This window comes from Eptesicus fuscus, chromosome 24 (assembly GCF_027574615.1).
Source record: "Eptesicus fuscus isolate TK198812 chromosome 24, DD_ASM_mEF_20220401, whole genome shotgun sequence".
Lineage (NCBI taxonomy): Eukaryota > Metazoa > Chordata > Mammalia > Chiroptera > Vespertilionidae > Eptesicus > Eptesicus fuscus.
Genome location: NC_072496.1, coordinates 7,660,572 through 7,681,020, shown reverse-complemented (window position 1 = coordinate 7,681,020; position 20,449 = coordinate 7,660,572).

The following is a 20,449-nucleotide window of genomic DNA, read 5'->3' as shown; positions in this document are numbered from 1 at the left end:
CTGAGTGCAGCCGAGGCCAGGAATCCAGCAGCCCTGCACTGTCATGTTAATAGTCATTGTTTTAAGTTCCTGTAGCTCCATAAAGGGAGAATATTTCAGAAGCAGCTGAGAAATAGTTAAATTCTTCATTATGATCTCTCACTGCCTCACAACTTTATCCCCCCCAACCCCCCAGAAGTCCAAGAAAACTTTCAGGGGCTGTGCAATCACATTTAAAATGTATATATTACTGCCCGGCCGGTGTTGCTCAGTGGTTGAACGTCAACCTATGAACCAGAAGGTCAGGGTTCAATTCCCAGTCAGGGTACATGCCCAGGGTTGTGGGCTCGATCCCCAGTAGGGAGCGTGCAAGAGGCAGCCGATCCATGATTCTCATCATTGATGCTTCTTTCTCTCTCCTTCTCCTATCTTCTCTCAAGAGAAATCACTAATATATATATATTGCTAAGTGAAATAAGTCAGAAAGAAAGACACATACCATATGATCCCACTTATATGTGGAATCTAAGAAACAAACAGAACAGGAACAAACTCATAGGTACTGAGAACAAACTGATGGTTGCCAGATGGGAGGTTGGTTGAGTTGGGTGAAAAAGGTGAAGGGATTAAGAAGTACAAATTGGCGGTTACAAACAGTCATGAGGAAGTAACTACAGCATAGGAAATACAGTCAGTAATATTACATAACTATGTACAGTGCCAGGTGGCTACTAGATTTATTGGGGGATCCCGTTGTAAGATATATAAATGTCTAAAATAAATCTGCAAGATTAGTTTGCACAAGTTGTAGAAAGTTCTTTCCAGCCACTTTATACACTGAGTGGACAGATTATTATGATCTCTGAACGCATAATAATCTGGCCACTCAGTGTATATCCTATATAATAAAAGACTAATATGCAAATTGTCCCCTCGACCAGGAGTTCGACCAGCAGCAGGCAGGCCAGCCAACCGCCCATGTCCCCTCCCACTGGCCAGGAGCAAGCAGGCTGGCCAGACCCCACCCATGCACGAATTCATGCACCGGGCCTCTAATACATACACACACACACACACACACACACACACACACACACACTGAGTGGCCAGGTTATATAATAAAAGGCTAATATGCATTCAGAGATCATAATAATCTGGCCACTCAGTGTAATTCTTTCAGTCATTTGAATAAGAGTAGCCTTTATTGCATGTGGGGCTTTGAAATGCTACAAGCTCTGAATCAGGAAACCTTTGGTGCCCAGGACTATCTGTGGCATTCTGGGGGCAAGCTGAGCGGCTTCGTTATTTCAGCCTTCACATTTCTAGGAACATTTCTTCCCTTTGGCTTGTGAGATACGGGACTTAGCAGAGAAGGGACGAGACAGCACCGAGGCAACGGAGGAGCTGCTTAAACAATGTTTATTGATTCTTTGCGATCAGAAATCTCGTTGACATAAAATGAGGAATGATTCAATTGCATCTTAATCGCGATCTCTCCTAATTTAATTGGATTTCTGCACTAGGGTCAGCAGCTGGCGTGCAAAGGCACTTCCCTCTAGATGGGTTTTTAAATTAATTTTCTTCCCGATTCCCAGGAGGGGGAGGTGGGACCCCATGTGAATGAACCGTGAAGTACACCCGTGTTAGGCTGTGGATCAGTACATGGTCATGGGTCGGTTTCTAGCGGTGTTCGGGTGTAGTTAATCATCGGGGGAGGATTGAAAAAGGAGGACTGTTATAAGCTACAGACATTCTCCTTTAGTCACATTGATCTTTTCTCCTGAGTCAGGGTTGGACTAAGTGAGCTGGAGAAGCAGAAGCCTAAAGCTGAGGTCCCCAGGATCAGAAAATGCTAGAATGGGAAGCCACCCAAGAGGCCAGCAAAGCTCGTCCAAGCCGCCACATAGAGAACTGAAAATCCTCAGAAAGCCGGGCATCTGCCGAGGCTCTGAGGGTAGTGGATCCGGAGCTGGGCGATCCATGAAGCAGCTTGCTTCCCAACTCCAGGTGCTTCCAATTAGACAGAAGACAGGCGGCCTGATTGAAAGCCCCGCACACGGAAATCGCTCATGACGGTCACGTGGGGCGTGACTCACTGGCCTTCAAAAGCAGAAGCAATTGATGCCTTTGCTTTGCTGGCCTGGGCACATCCTTGGGGTCAGCTGGGTGGGAGAGCCACTCCAGTGCTGTCTTATTGGGGGTGGGGGTGGGGGTGGGGGTGTCTCCAGAGTGTTGACTCTCGTGGCTCTTGGTCCAAGCTGGCATCCCTGTTTCTTTCCCTTTTTTAAAAATTTTATTTTTCAATCACAGTTGACATTCAATATCATTTATGATTCGTTGCAGGCGTACAGCATAGGGGACTGGACAGTTATATAATCTACAAAGCGACCCCCCTGATAATTCTAGTGCCCACCTGGCCCCATACGTAGTTACTGCAGCATTATTGACGGTATTCCCTGTACTTTCCATCCCCATGACTATTTTGTAACTGCTCATTTGTTGATTAGTAGTTCTTAATCCCTTCACCTCTTTCTTAAAAAAAAAAAAAATATTAATATAATATAATAAATATAATATATATATATATAATTGATTTCAGAAAGGAAGGGAGGGGGGAGAGAGAGAGAAACATCAGTGATGAGAGAGAATCATCGATCAGCTGCCTCCTGCATGCCCCCTACAGGGGATTGAGCCCGAAACCCGGGCATGTGCCCTGAATGGGAATCGAACCAGGACCTCCTGGTTCACTGGTGGAGGCTCAACCACTGAGCCCCACTGATCCAACTAGTAATTTTTTTAAATGTAGGAAGCACTCTACCTGTGCATTTTTGTACTCTTTTAACTGTCCTCCAACCCCCACCCCCCACTTTCCAATGAGGAAGGTGAGAGCAGTTGCCCCCTCCATGTCCCAGATGCAGACTCGGCCCAGGCCCAGCAAGAAGGTCTCTGAAGACACCTGGGTCCTTATTCGCACCAGGAAGAGAGTCCCTGGCTCCTGACTCCACCACGTGCCCTTTGCTGCTCTCCCTCCCCTGTTGGCCTCCCTCCCTCGCTTACTCCTATTTCAACTGCTCTCCAAAGTCTTGGCGTGAAGAATGCAGAATGTGGGGTACTTGGGCAGTGGATGAGAAGACCTCTTCCAAAGGCCTTTTCAAAAATAGGTGCAGTTCACCCGTGACCTGGCCTGGCCTGGCCTGGCCCCACGGGGAGGTCACTTGAGGGAGGCTGGGCACATGACCGAGACAGCTTTGGTCCAAAGGCAGCCCAGATGTTCCAGGCGCCCACGCTCCCCGCACAGATGGCGAGTAGTAACTGGGGCATCCAGGAATGTGGGCCCAGGGCCCTGTGCTCCCAGCCTGGGGGCCAGTTCCCGACTCAGGAAACTGGTTGTGATTGGGAGGTGTTGTAGGCGACAGGAGGGCACCAGGTGTCTGACCGGTGGGGCCAGGCCAAACCTGGGTTCGGCAACCTGGGTCCTTGGGTTCACTAGGAGAGAATTCAGAGCCGAGACCCAAACTGTGAGAGAACATTTATTGGGTAAGTTACAGAGGTAGAAAAAAGTAATTCCTAGAACACATGGGCTTGGGAAACGCGTTATGGAGGTGAAGGCAGGGCCCTCGGAGCTGGGGAGTGAGGACGCTGATGGGAACATGACTGGGGCCGGGAAGGGGGAGGGAAGGGAAGGAAAGGGAAGGGAAGGGAAGGGAAGGGAAGGGAAGGGAAGGGAAGGGAAGGGAAGGGAAGGGAAGGGAAGGGAAGGGAAGGGAAGGGAAGGGAAGGGAAGGGAAAGGCATGGGTGTACTCCTGGGCGGGAGAGGCACTGGGTCCTCAGTTCTAAGAGTTTTAAGGGCAGAGATTTTAGGGGCGGTCCCAGGGGAAGATCTCAGAATATTCAGCCGCTTTGCAGGTGTGTCCTTTCAGGGTTGGCGGGCTCGAGGGCAGAGAGGGGGTCATTATCCATCAGCCCTGGTGGGTTTCCTTGCTTTTCTGGGCCTGGCGCGGAAATACAACTGAGGCCTAGATGTTATCTCTCGGAAGGAAAGGTCAGGGGGTCCAAACCGCATGACCAGCGATATTCGAGGGGAGGAAAAGTCACCCTGAGGGGCGAGGTCCCACCCTACAATGGATTATCCATTACTAGGCCCGGGGGGTGCGGGGGGAGGTTGTCCGCCCTGGTGACCTTCTGACCTGGCCCACCGTCCTTGCTCTGCTCTTGTCTGTCTAACTGCCGACCACAGAAGGGGAACGGGGAAGTTTGGAGGCACAGGTGGCAGACCAGACAGGTGAACACAGATCCCGTGGGTTTGCCTTCCCATCAAGGAATGCTGCCCCCTAGAGGTCAGAGCACAGCGAGGGAGAGCCGCACAGCATGGATGTGAGTGTGGGTGTGGGTGTGGGTGTGGGGGTGGGTGTGGGTGAGGGCAGGGAGGCTGCGCATGCTCAGAGTCACCCTCACCCCGTGCTTCTCGGCAAGTCAGGTACAGAGCCTGTCCTTACGAACTTAGAAGTTCATTGGGGAGACAAGACATAAACACAGGGAACAACTCAAAAAAATTAGAAGGCAGCACAGGACACAATTAAAGTGGTAGAGTTCAGACCAGAGTTCAGAACTGGATCTGAATTGTTGAGGACGTTTCTGTGGGTAATTTATAGTGTGGCTCGTGCCTAAAAACCTGCCTCTTCCCCACGAATCCAGACATTCCCAACTTCTCCCATCATGGAGTAATGTAAAGTGTCTTCTCAGAAACGCTGCTGTCTCAGCCCCTGAGCCCCTCATACCACTTTCTGGGGGGGACTTGCCACGGGGTTCAGCGTGGCAGAGCTCACACAGGAGGAGCTAGCTAAATGCTTGCTGGGCAACCAGCCTCAGTTCCTGGGTCCTCTGTACTCGCACCACAGTGAGGTGCTTCCCTCAACCTACATGGGACCTAGGACTCCTGGTTTAGGGGTTCTGGTTATAGAACCCATCCCCCAATCAGCTCCTGTAGAAGCAGCCTGTTCCTCTCTTTGGTCATGAAAATGGGATACAGGAAGCAGTGTCTTAGGGTTTTATTCAGAACCTTCAAGATGATGGGCAAGAATCCCTTCGCTTTGCAGAAGGTCCGCAAATGATGGGGAAGCCACAGCGAACAGAGGCTGCTAGGAGAGGGGAGAATCTTAGGCAAAACCTGCCTTGGAAAATCGAGAGAAGCAGATCTCATCCTGCAAAACACGAGTCTTCTCACCTTTTCATTTAAAAAAAAAAATCTTTATGGTTGCCCGGCCGGTGTGGCTCAGTGGTTAAGAGTCGGCCCATGAACCAAGAGGTCACCAGTTCAATTCCTGGTCAGGGCATATGCCCAGGTTCTGGGCTTGATGCATAGTAGAGGGTGTGCAGGAGGCAGCCACTCCATGATGTTCCTCTCTCATGGATGTTTCTTCCTCTCTCTCTCTCTCTCCCTGCCTCTCTTTCCATAAAAAATATATTTAAAAATAAATAAATAAGTAAAATCTTTATTGTTGAAAGTATTACATATGTCCCCTTCCCCCCACCATTGACCCCTTCTAGCCCGTTCCCCACCCCCTGTCCCAGGCCTTCACCCCACTATTTTCTGTGTCCATGGTTTATGCACATATGCATACAAGTGACTCCAGCTGTTGAAGAGAATTGACCATTTTGATCCAGCGGACTAGCTGATTTTTCGAAGTGCTCCATGCAACTGTCATACGGATACAGGTGGTATTGTGTCGATACAGGTGATATTACGAAGCATTAATGCGGTGAACATTTTATCGTAGGCTACGCAGAAGGCTGCACACAGGACCCTTTGCAGTCCTATTTTTAGCGAGAGCTCATGCTATGCATGCGCACTTGCACCTGTCATCAGCAGGCTCAACAGCCAACGGCCCATTTATGCTGTTACTGTATGTGTGGCCACCTGGTGAGGCCCGGACAGGGGCTGAGGTTGTGTGAAGGTCACCATGGCCATGGCCTTCAGACAAGGACCCTCTTAGAAACCACCACCATCTACCTGTAGGCACTTGACTCAGAGTCATACACTAACATCCCAATACTGTCATCACAGTTGATTTGCAGGGAGGAAAATAATTTGGGGTCCATGTGTATTAAAAAACACACAACATGCATACATACAAATACATAGCCACCTACATATTTAATACATACTTACATGTGAAAGATTTAAAGTTATGTATCAGATTTAATAGTTGCATCCTGAAGGTGGAGGAGAATGGGATTTGGGGAGAGAGGAAGAAGTTATGAAGGAATATTTTAATTTCAATCCCGTGAGCCTTGGAATTGTTTGAATTCTTAACACCTAGAAGGCTTTCATTAGCACTTGTGTAATTTTTTTAATCTTTTGCCACAGAAGCCGATAATGATCTTAAAGGGAAAAAAGAAAGAGAAAGGGGAAGGGGAGGAGGAGGAAGGGAGGAGAGAAGGAAGGAAAGGAACAGAAATGGGAAAGAGAGAATATGTACAAATTATCAAGAGTCCAATCCATGGGCTCTGAGTGAAGGGGTGGTTAGAGATAAATGCGATTAGTTTAGAAAGGCTTGATAAAATGGTTGGATTTTGAGAACTAAAAAATAATAATAATGCCGAAACCGGTTTGGCTCAGTGGATAGAGCCTCGGCCTGCGGACTCAAGGGTCCCGGGTTCGATCCCGGTCAAGGCATGTACCTTGGTTGCGGGCACATCCCCAGTAGGGAGTGTGCAAGAGGCAGCTGATCGATGTTTCTCTCTCATCGATGTTTCTGGCTCTCTATCCCTCTCTCTTCCTCTCTGTAAAATATCAATAAAATATATTTTTAAAAATAATAAAAAATAAAAAATAATAATAATATGCTTACTGTCTCCTGTAAGACATTCACTGCAGAAAATTTGGAAAATATAAAAGAGCACAAAGAAGAAAATTCCTACCCTCAGTAACATAACATCTCCAAGAAAACCGCAGCTGGCCTGGCCGTGACTTTCCTTCCATGGTCCTTTGTCGTTTTGAGACTACATTTTGAAGGGTGACAGGAACGCGCCATCACGCAGAGGAGGGAGGTGGGATGGGGAGGAAGAGCAATGGAGAAGTTATTGCTGGCGCTAGGGAGTTTTGCTAGGTCAGTGGTCGGCAAACTCATTAGTCAACAGAGCCAAATATCAACAGTACAAAGATTGAAATTTCTTTTGAGAGCCAAAATTTTTAAACTTAAACTTCTTCTAACGCCACTTCTTCAAAATAGACTCGCCCAGGCTGTGGTATTTTGTGGAAGAGCCACACTCAAGGGGCCAAAGAGCCGCATGTGGCTCGAGAGCCGCAGTTTGCCTACCACTGTGCTAGGTTATTTTGGAGATCATCTAGCAATTGTTGGAGGTTTCTAACGGGTAGGGAGATAGCAGAGATCTGACCTCACTCCGAGGGATGCTTAACAGGCAGTTGTCCATCCCCTCCCAGCCCTCCATCCCAGAGATGCTGTCCAGGGTGTCCTGGCATTGGGACATTTGTCCATCTTGTTGGTGGCAGTGATACTGTCACTAAAGAAGGTCATTTAAGGTTCTAGGAACAAAGACTATGACTTTGTGTGTGTGTGTGTGTGTGTGTGTGTGTGTGGGTGGCGGGGGGCGGGGGGGGCGGGGGTTATAATCATCTCATTCTCTCCTGTGGTGCCCACTCCTCGTCTGGATCCCTAGTTCTTAGTCATCTCTCCATTAGAATTAACCGCCCATAGCACGCTGTTTCCGAAATGTGGCCTGTGGTTTGAGCATCCTCGCTCTCCTTCTCTCTCTTTTCCTGTTTTGCTCTATTGCTTGTAATGTTCATGCAGCTGCTCGGAGAGCTAAATAAATATGCAATCAGTGTGATGCCGCGATGTTCCTTCCTTATCAGGGAAGGGAGAAAATGCCAACTCGAGTTGCATGCAGTTTTCAAGAGCTCCGTGATGCGAAGCGACCCGTTCGCTTAATTGATGTGATCTTAATTGGAATCGCAGGGAAGCTGGAGCGCACGTGGCGCTCAGCCGTGTGTGTTTTTAATAGCTCCGTTTGGCTGAGGTTGGACCCTTATCTCCCTCTGCTTCCTCCAATGATGGAGAGTTTGTCTTTCTAAATTTTGCTGAAAGTGGAATGCTACATGACAGTCTTTTTCCTGGTGTTTTTTTTTTTTTTCCTGTTAAGCTGTTTCATAATAGTTTTAGATTTTATTATTTTTTAAATATATTTTTTATTGATGTCAGAGAGGAAGGGAGAGGGAGAGGGAGTAGAAACATCAATGATGAGAGAGAATCATTGATCGGCTGCCTCCTGCACGCCCCCAATTGGGGATCAAGCCCACAACCCGGGCATGTGCCTTTGACCAGAATCAAACCCAGGACCCTTCAGTCCGCAGGCCGACGCTCTATCCACTGAGCCAAACCAGCCAGGGCAGATTTTATTATGTTTTGAGAACAAACTACCGTAAGTAGTATCTGTTCAACAAATGAAGAGATAAACAAAATGTGGTTTATCATACAGAGACTGTTATATTTGACCACAGAAAAGGATGAAGCTGACATAGGTGAACCTTGAAAGCATTATGCTAAGTGAAAGAAGAGAGTCCTAAAAGACCACGTGTTTATTGCCTGAGTCCACTGATATGAAATATACGGAGCAGGGAAATCTATAGGGCCAGAAAGGAGAGCTACAGTTTTTCGTGATGTGAGGGAGAAGAGATGGGGGTCAGGGAGTCATCACCAAAGAGGATGGGGTTTCTTTTCAAGGCAATAAAAATGTTCTGAAAGTTTTGGTGGTGACAGTCCTATCTAATAAAAGAGTAATATGCAGATTAACCATCACTCCAACACACAAGATGGCTTGCCCCCATGTGGTCAAAGATCCTGCCCCCATGTGGACACAAGATGGCCACCACAAGATGGCCAGCAGGGGAGGGCAGTTGGGAGAGACCAGGCCTGCAAGGGAGGGCAGTTGTGCGTGATCAGGCCAGCAGGGGAGGGCAGTTAGGGGTGATCAGGCCTGCAGGGGAGGGCAGTTAGGGGTGACCAGGCTGGCAGAGGAGGGAAGTTGGAGGCAAACAGGCTGTCAGGGGAGCAGTTAGACATCAATCAGACTGGCAGGGGTGTGGTTAGGGGGTGATCAGGCTGGCAGGCAGAAGCAGTTAGGGGCAATCAGGAAGGTAGGCAGGTGAGTGGTTGGGAGCCAGCAGTCCTGGATTGTGAAAGGGATGTCCGACTGCCCATTTAGTCCCGATCGGGACTAAACAGGCAGTTGGACATCCCTCGAGGGGTCCCAGATTGGAGAGGGTGCAGGCTGCACTGAGGGACACCCCCATCCCCCGTGCACGAATTTTGTGCACTGGGCCTCTAGTTGTACATATTAGTGAATAAACTAAGAGCCATTAAATTGCACACTTAAAATGAGTGAATTGTGTGGTATGTGAGTTACATCTCAATAAAACTGCTTTAAAGAGAAGTAGGTCTATAGTAATAGAGCATCTGTCTTTTGTGTTCCATGACGGCCACAGGTGCGCTGACAGTCTTGGTCCTTCGCCAAGCACTGACCAATGACCATGCAGACTGTCGAACCCTTTCCCTGAAAATCATAAAACCTCCCTGTCTTTTCCTTAAATAAATAGCTTCCCCCCCTGAACTCTCAGAGCATTCAATTCAAATGCCAGACCCGGGCGTTCACTGCCACCATCTCTTTGCTTGTCAGTTTCCTGTGACCGGTCACTGGCTATCCAGGGCAAGGACCATTTATTTGTCTCTGAATCCCTCGCACCGAGCCTTGTGCCTTAAAGCAACCAGGCTCTTCATAAAAACAGAAGAAGGCAGCCCTGGCTTGTGTGGCTCAGTGGATAGAGCGTCAGCCTGCAGACTGAAGGGTCCCAGGTTCGATTCCTGCCAGGGGCACATGTCCAGGTTGCGGGCTCGATCCCCATGAGAGGGGGTGTGCAGGAGGCAGCCAATCAATGATTCTCTCTCATCATTGATGTTTCTATCTCTCCCTCCCTCTCCCTTCCTCTCTAAAATCAATAAAAATATATTTAAAAAAAAAAAGAAGAAGGGAAGGATGGAGGGAGAGATAGAAACATCAGAAAATATATTTAAAAAAACAGAAGGAGGAAAGAACGTGGGAGGGAGAACTCCATTTCATCGGGAGCAGTAACACCTACACCTGGAATACAGGTGTGTGGGGTCCCTATCCGAATCATGCTCGGGTGCCTGCAAGCAGCCTGCAGTAGACGGATGGGTTAGACATAAGTGGGATTTGTGCATATCCATGGGAAAATGGCAGTGAGCGCGATCAGAATGCCTGCATTTGTGCCAAATTAAACTATTTAATCTTGCTTTACACTCACTCTAATATTACCCGTCAACCACGGTCTATTGGTAGCTTACATATTTGAATCCTAGCATACGTGTTTCTCTTATTCTGCATTGTCCAGAGACCTTAGTTTCTGCTTCATATATGTCTCCCAAAGTGTGAACTACAGAGCAATGTGTTAATAGAGATTTATTCTCCGAGGAAATGGCTGAGTGATTATCTTTAATGGCTTTTATAGGAAATTAGACACGGTGTGGCAAACGTTAAGAGTGAGGTTAAGGTAGTATGTTTTGTATCCACCATTAAGCGAGCCACCTGATTCTTTATGCCCTAGAATTCCATTTACTCTCATAGGCTATTGTGTGGTATCTATATAATAAAAGCCTAAGGAACCGTTACGGCGGAACGACCAGAACAAGCGGTCGCTATGATGCGCACTGACCACCAGGGGCAGACACTCAATGCGGGAGCTGGCCCCTGGTGGTCAGTGTGCTCCCACAGGGGGAGCGCCGCTCAGCCAGAAGCCAGGCTCACAGCTAGTGAGTGCAGCGGTGATGGCGGGAGCCTCTCCCGCCTCTGCGGCAGCACTAAGGAGCAGTGAGCAGGCGGGTGGTAAGGAGCAAGGGGTCCTGGACTGCGAGAGGGCACAGGCCCGGCTGAGGGACCCTCCCCCCAAGTGCATGGATTTTGTGCACCGGGCCTCTAGTTGACAATTACCCGAAAGAACTTCTATCTCCAATACATGGAGGGCAAGTTATTGCGTCCATAATTCCTGCGGACATCAGAGGCCAAGTGCAAAGAAGAACATTTTCTGTGGGACCTTGTGACTCCTGGTCCCCAGACACACACCCCCTTCCTGGCCTGGTTGCCCAAGCATTGCACGTGTGAGAGAGTCAGGCCCGGCTCCACAATTGCTACAGCAATATTCCCTTTTGGTCCCGCATGTAAATCATTATCACCATTAAGCACTTATTAAATGTCTCCTTATGTTTGATGCCAGAGTGGATTTTACAGGAGCGTCCTGGCCTGCTGTGATTTTAGGTACCCTCTCAGACAGGGCAGCTGAAAACCGAATCAGAAACTGGTTTGTTATCGACAAAGGGACATTTTAAACAGGGACGGTAAGAGTCCAATTTGTCACACTTTTTTCACCGGGAACATTTTGGGGAATATGGAGCGAATTATCCCGTCAAGAATGTGGGTTTGAGAGTAACAGGTGGGTGTAGTGGAGATGCCCTATTCGTTCCGTACGAGGGAACCCGATCCGGTGGAGAGACGCTGGGATGGGCGCAGGTCCAGGAATGACCGGTACTATTTCCAGGGCTTCCAATAACGGAGGAGGGAGCTGGCTTCACTCGGCCTGGGGCAGGGCCAACCGCAGGGCAACGCGAGGCCACCCTGGGTGTCCCGAGGTGGCCTGTGTGTGAGGAAAAGCATGCGAGCGCATGCATTTCTGGATTTGGCATCTCTTCAGTACACCAGGCTGCTGGACCGCGGACATGGGATGGAGGCCTTGCGGGGGGGAAAGAGTTCTTGTGACTCCTCCTTACTCCTCGCTAGCTTCCCCACGTTCATTCATTTGATTCCACTAGTATTTATTGAGCAGCTACTATGTGCCGGACCCTGTTCTAAATGCTGAGTCTCCCCCTGCCCCTGCCACGGGACTCAGCTTCTGGTAGGGGAGGTGTGCAGCTGTGAGCCAAAGGGAGCAGTCTTCACTCAGAATCACATGGAAAGCCCACGCCCCACACACGAACTTGGCAGTAATCGGAGCTAGAAGTGCATTGATCCAATTACTTTTCCTGGCAGCTCAACCCACCGACTATCTCACCTACCGGCTTTAAAGAGCTTAAGTAACCCCAGGGCTAGAACGATGAAAGGGGCCCCAGAATAAACAAATCTCATTTCAGGGCGCTGTGAGTCACCACAGGAGGCCCCTGTGGCCCCGGCCACGCTTCCTCACGGACAAGAACGAACCAGCTCCTACATCTGCCCCCGGGGACCCGCTCCACCCTCTGTCCTGCCCTCTAACCAGTGCCCTCAGCTTTGAAAGATACAAGGAAATAATTTTTTCCTTCATGCGGTGCCAGCTGTTGCTAATCTCACAGACCAGCTTCTGCTGTCCTAAGATTTGTAGACCACCGTGTGGATGTGTACACTCTCAGGTGACTGTATTTATAAAACCTTTTGGGTTAGGGAAGGATAACTATCAGGAACTCCATGGGAAGAAATTAAAATTCCAAACTTGGAGGAGAGAAGGTTGGAAAGCCGTGTGCTCCAGCCTTTTCTTCTTAGGTGAATAGCTCAGATGTAAAAATAATTTCGATTTCGTCTTTTAAAAACACGGGAGCCCTGGCCAGGTAGTTCAGTTGGTTAGTGCACATTGTCCCAATACACCAAGGTTGGGGGTTCAATCCCCAGTCAGGACACATACAAGAAACAACAATGAATGCATAGATGGGTGGAACAACAAATCAATGTCTCTATCTGTCTATCTTTGTAAAACAACAATAACAAACCAATAAATAAATTAAAAGATTCAAAAACATGGGAATTAGAATCAGAGAAGACCTACGAACGAGATGGCCAATAGTTTGGTGGGGCACTGACCATACAATGGAGAATTCTCCAAAGTTACTTCTAGGTCACTTCAGAAAATAATCCTCCTCTATAATAAAAGCCGAATATGCAAATCAACCAAACAGGGGAATGACCAGTCGCTATGATGCGCACTGACCACCAGGGGGAAGATGCTCAACACAGGAGCTGCCCCCAGCCCGCAGTCCCCAGGCCAGCTAAGGTGGGTGCCAGTGGGGGGCCCCCTAGTTGCCTTGCCAAGTTGCCCCACAGATAGGCCCTGATCACCAGCCAGGCCTAGGGACCCTACCCATGCACAAATTCCGTGCACCAGGACTCTAGTACACTTTTTAAAAGAATACACTGTTTATAAATGCATAAATAAGAAAAATGAGCTAATTTGAATCTTTCCTATGTAGTATAAAAGTAAGACAATAACTGATCCAACAGTTTTGAACTCAGAAAAAAATCATATTCAGGAAGGACACTGACATTTGATCACCACCATGTTTTAGAATTGCCTGCATTCGGTGATAATAAAAGACAGACCAATGTTGAGTCTGTTGTTTCCTTATTGCTTTGATATTTTATTTTATTTTATTTTTAAACATTTTATTGATTTTTTTACAGAGAGGAAGGGAGAGGGAGAGAGAGTTAGAAATATCAATGAGAGAGAAACATCAATCAGCTGCCTCCTGCACCTCCTCCCCCGCCACTGGGATGTGCCCGAAACCAAGGTACATGCCCTTGACCAGAATCGAACCTGGGACCCTTGAGTCTGCAGGCCGACGCTCTATCCACTGAGCCAAACCAGTTAGGGCTGCTTTGTTCTTTTATATAGACAACACACCCATACTGCCGACCTTGGGCAGACAGCTCTCGCTGTCCACCTTGTGCGCTGCCCAGGTGTCTGTCCAGGTACTGGTCCCTCTGGCGGTCTCTCTATCTCATTTGTGAGCCCCAGTGAAATGAGTAACATCCTCCTCCAAGGGTGCAGCAGCCTCACACGCGGATGCTGACGGCTCCCCACATGAGTGTGGGCAGCATGCAGGGAGGCTCATTCTAGAAGGTTCCGTGGAAGAGAGACTTTGCAGACAAGCTTGGTGGATGGGGATTAATAAACAGCCAGGAAGCTGGAGTGACCCAAGGAAAGGCACAGAGAAGTGGGGTCAGCAGCCACCAAGCAGACAAACAACAAAAGACAGAGCTCCGGAGACCACAGAGTGTTACCTCCTGGTGTTTTCTTTCAGGAGGACTTTGCCCGGTTGTTTACGGAGTTAGTGACAAAAACAGGATGAGAACCCAGGGGTGCATAGAAGTTATACCATCTCCCCCAAGGTTACCAAGTAGGCAGCTCGGGGGAACTCGGTGCACTGAGATACAAAATAGTGCACACAGCCTTTCTCCATCAACTACCACCATATCAACTCCTTGCAATGACGGCATGGCCATCACCCCGGTCATTCTGACAAAATCCTGGCGTTTCCTCCCGGGAGTGCGGGTGGGCCGGGGACTCTCGTGGCAGCTGGAGAGAGGCTGCGAATCAAAGAATACCTTTAACTTATTCATCAGCGCTGCGGCCAAGGGGCCTCAGAGGGCTGGCTCCTGTCCTGGAAAATTGGGTAAGTAGTTCTGTGAGCCTGACTTCACCGATTGCACATCGAATTATTGGCCAATAAACTAGACCACCATTCTAGAAGCTGCTCAGCTTTCCGTGTTAGCGGCGTGGAAGGCCAGAGAAGCAGTTTAAGAAGGTTTCCTTGCTTCCCATCGAGCGATTGGAACAAAACAAAGGGAATTGGAGCAGATGCATCTGGTGTGGGCGGCGGGAACGGCACCAGGTGTCTGACCGGTGGGGCCAGGCCAAACCTGGTTCAGCAACCTGGGTCCTTGAGTTCTCGCTAGGAGAGAATTCAGAGCCGGGACCCAAACTGTAAGAGAACATTTATTGGGTAAATTACAGAGGTAGAAAAAAGTAATTCCTAGAAGAAATGGGCTTAGGAAACAAGTTATAGAGGTGAAGGCAGGGCCCTCAGAGCTAATGGTAATGTGCCTGGGATGGGGTGAAGGGAGGGGAAAGGAAAAGCGAGGGAGAGCGAACTAGGTCCTCCATCCTACGGGGTTTAAGGGTGGAGACTTTGGGGGAGGACCCAGGGGAAGATCTCAATAGATTGAGAACATTCGGCAGCTTTCCAGGTGTGTCCTGTCAGGGTTGTGGTCTCCTCTGATTGGCTGGCGGGCACGAGGGCACGGGTTCATTAGTCCATGCAGCTGGGCCTGCCGTCAGCCGTCAGCCGTCAGGTTAGACGTGGCGGGTTTTGCTGCTTTTCTGGGCCTGGCGCTGAAATACAACCGAGGCCTAGATGTTATCTCTCAGGAGGAAAGGTCAGGAGGGTCCAAACCGCATGACCAGCGATATTCGAGGGGAGGTCCCACCCTACAATGGATTGTCCAGTTGCTAGGCACCTGGGGGTGTCCGCCCTGGTGACCTTCGGGCCTGGCCCACCGTCCTTGCTCTGCTCCTGGTCTGTCTAACCGCCTGCAGCACATCTCCCTGGTTCAAAGCCTGGCACATGAGGGTCTACGGATAAGAAAGCAGGAGGCCGGGTCTTGCCAAGCAGCCAAAATGAGACAGATTGTAAACGCCACACTCGGAGCTGGGGTAAATGCCACGAACACAACGCCGAGCGAGCAGGAGACGGCAGACACGTGAGTGCGTACCGTTCTGTTCCTTTTGGATCGCGGTTCCAAGACCAGGTCGAACTCCTCTGCGCTCTGAGGCCGTGGTCGGCAAACTGCGGCTCTCGAGCCACATGCGGCTCTTTGGCCCCTTGAGTGTGGCTCTTCCACAAAATACCACGGCCTGGGCGAGTCTATTTTGAAGAAGTGGCGTTAGAAGAAGTTTAAGTTTAAAAAATTTGGCTCTCAAAAGAAATTTCAATCATTGTACTGTTGATATTTGGCTCTGTGGACTCATGAGTTTGCCGACCACTGCTCTGAGGAGCCTGGAGAGTGGGGAGTGGGTATCCTTGCTGGGGTTAGTGACCCTGAGGGGCACCAGAGACTTTGGGAGCTCGAAGGTTTTCCGCTTCTAGATCTGAGTGCTAGAGATGCGGGTGTGTTCACGCCTTGAATATTGTCAAACTGTAACTTACGGTTTTCTCACTTTTCTGGACGCATGTTATACTTCCGCGGACAACAAGGGGGTTCTGCGGAAAGTGACCTCACAGGGGGACCTGATCATAAATCCCTAACCAAGCAGGTTACGGTGTGGGGGGGGGGGGGGCGGGTAGTCACGCCCCAGGCATACAGCTTCTTCAGTAAAAGGCTTATCTCTGCCTTCAGCAAGGCCTGTCCGTTGTTTCTGTGCTTAAGACATCTTTGCAATGCCCTCTTTCAAACCCCTCCTTCACAAGTGTGACCACTCCTGAGAGAGCACATGATCTTAACCACCTGCGATCCCATCCCTCCTTGCTTTCTCCCACCCTCATGGAATCTTCCTGGTTTTCTCCCTTAATTCCAAAGGCATAAGAGAAGCTGACTCAAATCTTGGTAAGAATTGTCTACAGGTTTGGATGGTCTTACGTCGATATGTTAATCAAATCTGGAAAAAAAAAAAAAGCCACACAGTTATAGTTGGGAATAGAGGATCTGGTATAAATTTTTTGTAAATTTTATTGGGGTGACATTCGTTAACATGAATATATAGGTTTCACGTGTGGATTACTAATTTACAAAATCTGTATATAGGACCAGGTGCCACCACCCAAAGTCAAATCTTCTCCTGTCACCTCATAGTAGGACCCCTTTCTCTCCCACCCACTTCTCTCTGGCGACCACCACTCTGCTGTTTGTGTTCATGAGTTTCAGTTTTATATCCCACATATGAGTGAAAGCATATGGTTCTTAGCTTTTCTGACTGACTTATTTCACTTCGCATAATGTTCTCAAGGTCCATCCATGCTGTTGTAAATGACGCTATTGCATCCTTCGTATGGCCGTGTGGTGCTCCATTGTGTATATGCACCATATCTTCGTTACCCAGTCCTCTATCATACGCACTTTGGCTGTCTCCAACTCTTGGCCACCGTGAATAATGCTGCAATGAACATAGGAGTGCACATATCTTTTCATATAAATGATTTCGAGTTTTTCGGGTATCTACCCAGGAGTGGGGTTGTTGGGTCGTATGGTAGCTTTATTTTTAATTTTGTGAGGGATCGCCAGCCTGCTTTCCATAGAGGTTGTACCAGTCTGCATTCCCGCCAGCAGGGACTGAGGGTTCCCTTTTCCCACAACCTCTCCAACACTTGTTGTTGCTTGTCTTGTTGATAATGGCCGCTCTAGCAGGTGTAAGGTGGTATCTCATTGTAGTTTTAATTTGCATTTCCCTGATTGCCAGTGAGGTTGGACATCTTTCCATGTATCTATTGGCTGTTCGTATGTCTTCTTGGGAGAGGTGTATTTTCAGGTCCTCTGCCCACTTTTTGATTGGGTTGTTTGGTGTTGAGTTTTATGAGTTCTTTATATATTTTGGAAATTAAGCCTTTGTCAGAGCTACTGTTTGCAAATATCGTCTCCCATCTGGTTGGCTGCCTGTTTGTTTTGTTGTCCGTTTCTTTGCTGTGCAGAAGCTCTTCGGTTTGATATAGTCCCATTCATTTATTTCTGCCTTTACCTTCCTTGTCGTAGGGGTCAAGTCCATAAAATGTTCTCTACCACCCAGGTCCCTAAGTTTGGCGCCTATATTTTTTCTTATGTGACCTAACAAGAAAGATGGTAATAGGATTGTTTTAAATCCCAACTTTCAATTTTATTAAATTGTTGGTAATAGGGTTAGAGACCAAGAGACGAGGAGAAAAACTTCCCAAACACACAACTTACTTTTCAACAATTACCTGTCAAGTACCCATTATGTGTTAAGACACTGTGCTGAGCCTGGGACGCAGAAGTAAGCAAGATGCCCATGATGTCTGCTACCATGGAGCAGAAACCCCCAAGGAGGGAGCAGAGAGGGTACAAAGTAAGATGCTCTCTTCCAATTGCTCTCTGACGTTAAGAGCACACATTTTTGAACAAGATCGACCTCGGTTCAAGGACTGGGTCTATTAGCTATGAGTTATGTGACCTTGGACAAGTGACATAGGCTCTCTAAACCTCCCTAGTCCATGTCACCTTGACCTCTGCTTGTCCCCGCTCCCTGCCATTCACCCAAATCTATGCAACCATGAGTAGTTAAAACATTTCTTCCAAGTAATGGGTCTTTGGGCATCAGCTCACTCAATTCAATTTTGGGGTAAAATAATCCTATAACTTACCTGTATAAAATGAAACAGTATCGTCATTGGATGGGATGGTACTTTTTTTAAAATTTAAATTCTTTATTGTTTAAAGTATTACATGGTCTCCTTTTCCCCCCATGGACCTCTCCCAAGACACCCCCCCCCCAAATCCAGCACATGCCCTCACCCCCCTATTGTCTGTGTCCATTGGTTATGCTAATATGCATGCATACAAGTCCTTTGGTTGATCTCTGATATCCCCTCCACCCACCCCCCGCACCGCCCCCCGGCCTTCCCTCTGAGGTTTGACAGTCCTTTCCCTGCTTCTGTCTCTGGATCCATTTTTGTTCATCATTTTGTTCATCATTTTTGTTTGTCTTTGTTGATTTGTTGATGATAGCCATTTTGACAGGTGTGAGAAGGTACCTCATTGTCGTTTTGATTTGCATCTCTCGGGCTATCAGTGACTTTGAGCATGTTTTCATATGTCTCTTGGCTTTCTGAATGTCGTCTTTTGAAAAGTGTCTATTTAGGTCCTTTGCCTATTTTTTGATTGGGTTGTTTATCTTCCTTTTTGTTGAATTGTATGAGTTCCCTGTAAATTTTGGAATATAAACCCTGATCAGAGATAACATTGGCAAATAAATATGTTTTTCCCTGCAGTGGGCTTTCTTGTTGTTTTGTTGCTGGTTTCTTTTGCTGTGCAGAAGCTTTTTATTTTGATGTAGGCCCATTTGTTTATTTTCTCCTAAGTTTCCATTGTCCTAGGAGCTGTATCAGAAAAGATATTGCTATGACATGTGTCTGATATTTTGCTGCCTAGGGCTTCTTCTAAGATTTTTACGGTTTTCCGTCTTTACATTTAAGTCCTTTAACCATTTTGAGTTTATTTTTGTGTATGGTGTAAGTTAGTGGTCTAGTTTAATTTTTTTGCATGTATCTGACCTATTTTCCCAACACCATTTATTGAAGAGACTGTCTTGACTCCATTGTATGCGCTTGCCTCCTTTGTCAAATATTAATTGAGCATAGTGGTTTGGGTTGATTTCTGGGTTCTCTATTCTATTGCATTGGTCTATATATCTGTTCTTGTGCCAGAACCAGGCAGTTTTGAGAACAGTTGCTTTGTAATATAGCTTGATATCTAGTATTGTGATTCCTCTAACTTTGTTCTTCTTTCTCAAGATTGCTGCAGCTATTTTGGGTCTTTTTATTATTATTATTCCAGATGAATTTTTGGAGAGTTTGTTCTAGGTCTTTGAAATATGCTGTTGGTATCTTAATGGGGGTTGCATTGAATCTATAGATTGCTTTGGGTAGCATGGACATTTTAATGCTGTTGATTCTACCAATCCATGAACACAGTATATTCTTCCATTTGTTTATGTCTTCCTCTATCTCTTTCTTTCAGCATCCTGTAATTTTCTGATTACAGGTCCTTTACCTCCTTGTTTAAGTTTATTTCTAGGTATCTTAATTTTTTTTGTTGCAGTGGTAAATGGGATTGCATTTTTTAATTTCTCTTTCTGTGAGTTCATTATTGGTGTATAAAAAGAACCATAGATTTCTGGGTGTTAATTTTGTATCCTGCTATATTGCCAGATTCATTTATTAAGTCTAGTAGTTTTTATTTCTTATTGTTTAAAGTATTACATATGTCTTTCTTCCCAACCTCCAACCCATTAACCCCTCCCTGGCCACTCCCAACCTCTAGGACAGTGGTTCTCAACCTTCCTAATGCTACGACCCTTTAATACAGTTCCTCATGTTGTGGTGACCCCCAACCATAAAATTATTTTTGTCGCTACTTCATAACTGTAATTTTGCTACTGTTAATGAATCGTAATGTAAATATCTGTGTTTTCTGATGGTCTTAGGCTCTATAGCAGCGGTCCACCCACACGTTGAGAACCACTAGCAGGGTTGCCTAAGACCATCAGAAAACACAGATATTTACATTATGATTCATTAACAGTAGCAAAATTACATTTATGAAGTAGCAACGAAAATAATTTTATGGTTGGGGGTCACCACAACATGAGGAACTGTATTAAAGGGTCCTGGCATTAGGAAGGTTGAGAACCACTGCTCTAGGACAAGACCCCACCACCCCAGTGTCCCTGTTCATTGGTTATGCTAATATGCATGCATACAAGTCCTTTGGTTGATCTCTGATATCCCCTCCACCCCTCCATCCTCCCCTGCCTTCCCTCTGAGGTTTGACAGTCCGTTCACTGCTTCTGTCTTTGGATCCATTTTGTTCATCAGTCTATGCTGTTCATCATAGTCCACAAATGAGTGA